This window comes from Pseudopipra pipra, chromosome 5 (assembly GCF_036250125.1).
Source record: "Pseudopipra pipra isolate bDixPip1 chromosome 5, bDixPip1.hap1, whole genome shotgun sequence".
In the NCBI taxonomy this organism is placed as follows: Eukaryota; Metazoa; Chordata; class Aves; order Passeriformes; family Pipridae; genus Pseudopipra; species Pseudopipra pipra.
This window is the reverse complement of record NC_087553.1, coordinates 34,751,435-34,757,434: the sequence shown is the minus strand read 5'-3', so window position 1 is coordinate 34,757,434 and position 6,000 is coordinate 34,751,435.

Below are 6,000 nucleotides of genomic sequence, written 5' to 3'. Positions count from 1 at the left end.
TAGCCACAGGGTTATTTTTCCAAAAGAGATGGCCTCATCCATCCTTTCCAATTTGGAATGTTCCATGTTCCTTTTCTCAGGGACCTGATGGCACCATGGTTCTCAGGGTCCTGATCCCCCCCTCAGGGCTGTCCCCACCTTGCCCACGGCCCCGGATGCCCTGTCAGACCCTCAGGGCTCCCCTCACCATGCTCAGGACACAGGACCCCGTGTGAGTTCCCAGAGCCATCAGCCTTTACCTCGGCAACACTGCAGCAGCATCAGTCTCCAGCTCCCCTACAGCCCTGCCCTGTCCAGCCTTGGGATCCCACCGAGCTGGGCCCACCTGTGGGCCCATGTCTCAGCCTCAGCCCAATTCCCAGCGAGTGCCCAATGCTCAGGGCTGGGCTTTCCCTGGCTAGGACAGTGGGATGGAGACAGGTGGAGACAGGCCCTTCCCTGCTGCACCCACGAGTCCTGGCCCCCCACTGCACCCCAACAACCTGAACAGCATCCAAAACCACGACAGGTGACACAGTCCAGTGCCACTCCAGCACTGCTTCATTAGGAGTTTAGCTTGAACCTGTGTCCTCTAAATTCTGCCTATGAATAGAGATATGGTTTCTAGTCTAGTTGTGTTCTGCTGATAGCTTACAGGAAGAGGGGACAATATTTTGAAATTTTCTGCTGCATTAACATGATTTTCAGTTGTTGATTTTCAGTTTACATTCAGCTGTGGAAAAAGAATGGTGAAGAATTAAAAGCTCAAGAAGCACTTTTATAATCAGAGCCATAACCTCTGAGCAGGAGGACTTGGTTCATGCCTTGCTACTCAGCTGGAAACGGGGCAGGAGTGTAAGATCTCTCTGCCAGGCTTCTCCACTGCAAAATCAAGAAAGGACTTGCTGAATAAAGGATCTCTGTGAGAAACTGAACTGCACTTTATCTAGTATCTGGATGGCTGGAGTTGGAATTTCCTTTCCACAGATGCAATCCTGTTCGTGTCAGGATTCAGTGTCCCTGAATTTTAGGGACTGAAATTTTAGGCATGCAAGAAATCTGAGTGCCTAAGTAGTACCTGAGAAGGTTAAGGGATGGCAGAATCAAACATCCATATGCGCAGTAAACCATCTACATCTCATCAGTGCAAAAAACAGACAAGATTTCTTATTCTCTGTTTATAGTTATCTCTTACTCATTGTGGAAGTCCCATTATAGGTCTACAGTTTTTCATGAAGAAAACTAACAAGGCCTACTGCCGTCTTCTCAAATGTGAGTAACAGGTATTATAATTACATAATAACTCAAGCTGGAGAGGACCTCTGGAGGTCAGCCAGGACTCAAGCAGGACTAACTAAAGTTAGACAAAAGATATGTTGAAGAAGATGCAGCAACCTCCAAAGATGGAGAAGCCTCCATTTATTATGTGAGTGGCCAGAACACAGCGGGTGGTGGGGATTCAGTCTAGCCTTCCTCACATCTCTGGGGCCGCGGGGACCACTAAACAATGGCAAAAGAAGAAGAGAAAAGGGAAACAGTTAAAGGCTTGTTTCTCCTGGCCGTATTCTGAAGGGATTGCTTGCTTCACCTGTGTGCTGTGTGGAGTGCAGGCATTTCAAATGTATTCTGAGAATGTCTCCCAGACCAGTGCAGCGCCCTCGGCAGGGACTTCGAATCCCATCCCTCTAATACTAAACTAGATCTAGCACCAGACGCAGGCAGCGCTGCTCAACCCTGCCAATAAGAAATAGGTGTACACATGCCAAGAATAGGAGCTGCAGATATCGATGGAAAGTCTGTATTGAAAACAGGAGTGCCTATAGAGTTTATGTAAATCCAAGGTCTGTTCGCAGCTGGGGAGAGATTTACAGGATCATATTTTTGTATATTGGCACTTACACGTGACCTAAATTTCACCTGAAACGGTGCCCTTTTCTGGTGCCTGCAGTGCCCCATTGTTACTGAATGTAAGAGCACAGCCCAATGTTTATGCAGGTTTGTCTGCAGATCATTAGCAACACTTGATTGCTGCACTTGCCCTTCGAGATTCTGTTTTCAAATTACGGTTTAGAGAACAAGTTTCTGACCTAGTACATGTGGAATCACTTCTATGAATGACTACAGAAAAAGACTGCGTTTTCTTCCTGTAATTGTCAAATTGCTTGAGGATGATGTTCTTCGTTTCCCTTAATTATTTTATCATTGCAAGGGGGAAAAAAAAGTCAGTCTTTATTGGAAAACCACTAATTAAAATCTTTTAAATTGCTTCTGCAAAGGAACTGTGTACTGCTTTCTATACCTCTAGCACCTGATTTGTGTGCCCAGAACACGCTTCATTAGCCCCTTTCACAAGCTAAGCGTCTGCTGTTCCAAATGTAATGCAAATCACCTTTTAATGGTCACATTGACTAGATAGGAAATGCTTTTGTTGGAGCTATGACTTGTAGTTAATTAAGCCAATTAGCATGTGATATAAGCACTTCTGGAAAGATAAAGCCTAAGAATAGCTCTCAAGAGGTGGTGGAAGGCTTTCACGCAGATAGAAATGTTACGGAAGGGAATGGGAATGAAGGAAAAGAAAGCTTAAAAATAAATTCTCTAAGTATTCGCCACTTTTTCTAGTTTACAGGAGTCTCAGCTGATCTTCTATGAAAAACGTGTTTGTTGGGCTGAGAATCTACTTACTATGTCTGTTTAAGGAGAGAAAACCGGACTTTTTACTCAGCAGAGAAGACTGGCAATAACATTCCTGCTGAGATTCTGCTTGTATCATGAAATTATCTGATTTATCAATTGCACTTTTGACTTCCTTCCAAGAGAAGACTTCACTGCTTAACACCAGAAAACAGTCTCACAGGTTCGCTGTGAGGGTGAGGACTGTCCTTTCTCGAAAAGATTCTTGAGCCTTTAAAATGGAAATGTATCACATTCCTTCTAGCACTGTTTCTCAAAGCAGTGGGTAACACTGAGACATTTTATAATTTAACCATGTGCTACCCTAGAAATGTGCAGTGTACATGAAGTCTTAGCAAACTGCATTGGTCTTTCAGAAATCCTGCTAAATTGGGTCCACGAATGGTTTGAAACATGTAGTGACCAAAAGGTGTTAAGTTATGATACATTCCTTTCAGTGTTCAAGATATCTGGGTGTCATTTGCCGGGAATTTCTCAATACTTTTGAGAAACCCGTCACTGCTCAATGTAAAATAACAAGTCCTTCACAATCTGTCCAAATACATTGTGAACCGTGGTTTGTTTGTTTGTTTGTTTTGTCTGTTGCTTCTTTTATTATATCCTGGAATGAAACATTATTCTCAAAAAAACCGCACAAAACCTCAAGTAGAATTTGATTAGATGCTGAACTACTTAATTGCTATTGGTAGCCTAATTTTTTTCCCTTATAATTAAATTAAGAAGAGGGAATGTGTCAAATCAACTGGGAAGATTTTGAGCAAAGGAAATGAGCTTTTATGTCTACATTGCACTGTTACGCTTGCATTGGGAATTTACTAACTTCTATTTCAAAACTTCAGATTAGAAAATTGCTGCCTGTCCAGTATTTCTCCCATGCATCCTTTGTTGCATCCTTCCTCTTTTTGTGGATTTGCACCCTTTCTCCTTCCCAAGCTGAACATACACATTACAGTTTAGCTTAATTAACCATAAACATGGCTTTATGAGACTGGACCTGATGTACTGCGACTGATGTAGGATTTCCTACAAATACAAGTGACTTTCTGTGACAGACATCTTCTGCAAGAGGAAAGCTTGGACAATTCTAGTTCTTCAGTCTCCATCTAAAAAAGAAATAGACTCTCCTCTAGTTCTTTCATATACTAAAGATGCCTTGCAAAGAGATTTTTGGGCTCACTTATCACATTATGCTCCGTAGTTGCTCTGCGGTTGCTTGTCTATTTCTTTATATAAGGATGTCAGAATGTCCATAGTCTTCTGTCCGTAATCTTATGGTACTCAGTAGTAACGGCTAAAGGAGTTTCTATTCCTCACCCTTGATTTGGATTTAGGAAAGGGGTGTTTTGATTTCCCTGACAGTAAATAAAAAGGTTTTTTATGAGGAATATACCCTAATCAAAGAGGTTATAGTGAAGATGCAAGGTAGTCTTGAGTCTTCTTGAAAACTCCTGAATGGTTTTCATGGAACAGTTAATTTTCTTTCCTCATAGAGTAATCCTTCATCTTATCATTCAATTCTGCAGAGAGGTAAATGGTCTTGACTTATGTTGACTTGAATACAATGGAGGTGACTCATTGCATTACAGAATTGTGACCAATATCTGGCAATTCACAGTTAAGCTTTCAAAACTTGCCTATACACACAGTTAAACTGGATTTACCTTTAACTGAAGTTAAATTCAGTAGCTGACAGGATTCATCAGTGTAATTTATTTATGTTCTAATGTACTTTCTATTACCAAGTAATCTACTAGATAAAGTCTTTTTTGTTTTTAGAAAGTATGAAATACTAAACTGCGCCTCTGTTCTTCACTGAAAGATCACACAGTGCAAATGATTTTGGAGATTCTTCTCATCATGCAATGCTGGTTGCAAATCAGGATGCTAAGAAATACTGTAGTTATAGTTGTTCTGTTACCTATTGACAATGCTACTGTACAAGCAAAGATGTTTGAGAATACTGATGCACTGCATGAAATTACAATAAGGAAAAAAAAATCACTTAATTTTAATGCCAGCTTCAAGTAGAAACAGACTTATATGATTATGGAGAAAGACAGTCTAGAAGAAAATATTTCAACCTGCTGAGTGGGAAATTAAAATCAGGATAATGTAAACATCACCAGGAAAATAGCTCATAATATTCCAAACTAGTAACTTTTTATAATAACACTATTGCGTATCCACACTTGAATTTGTGCCAGCTATTGCCATAGTGCAGCAGCTGTGAATGCAGATGAGACATGCCCTAGGATTTGTGTTGCTAGGAGTAGGGGGTAGATGTGGGCCATCCCTGTGGAATCAGTGCTGCTGGTTTCTTTGCTGTACCTCTCTGACCCTGCATTGCTGCAAGAGGTTGAGCAGCAAAGGGCTCATGAAGGTGGCAAAGATCCTCAACCAGCCATAAGGGGTTCAGGGATTATGTGAATGATGCTGTGTATTTAAACCCAGGAACTGGGTGCTCTGGCAGTTCAGTACATCCAGCACCTGCTGGTTTTGCAAAAAATTGGATGACTCTTTTGCACAGCAGACCTTAACGTAAACAACTGTGTGCCATTAAGTTGTTGGCTTTCCTTTCCTATTGACTGGCTTTAGAGACTAAATGTTGAATTAAACAAATGTTTTATTCCACTGTGGCTTACACCACTATGATATCTGTACTTCCAGATGTCTGTGTTTTCTAAAGCTTCCTATTTGCCATTAATCTTTCTTTTACAGGCTTTCCAGAAGGTTTGAGTCAGTCTGAAATGTGGACATAGTAGCATAACTGGAGCCATTTGACTGTTCATACCATGTAGTTATAGCAAAGAATCTGTGTTTTGTATGTAGCAACACTTAAGGACCAGAAAAAGATGTAATATGCCACTCAAGCCTCGTATCTTATCTATACAGAGGCTGAGATGGACTGTTTTCATGCTGATAGAGAAGTCTGAATGTGACAATTATTCAGATTAAGATTTAGGAATATGACAGATGAAAATTTTAATGGCATTTTTCAGCACACTGGCAACATCTCGCATCCCAGAAGAGGAATGCTTCAGATCCAATTGAAGATTAGGACTTAATAAAGAACTCTCTTTCCAAAGGCACTGAGTATACTATTGGATGTGCAGACTGCAGAATCACATTGGACCAAAATAACACAGAGCTCAGTTTGGTTTAAAAGAATCGAACAAAACAATTACAGGAAGACTGCTTTTCATTTTATGGACATATATTTGCAGTAAAACTTCAAATATCTTATGGAAGCCTTTTGGTGCATCACAGGCTGTATTTCATTCTACACCAGCAAATGATCAAAATGGCTTCACTACTCTGTAATCCTGT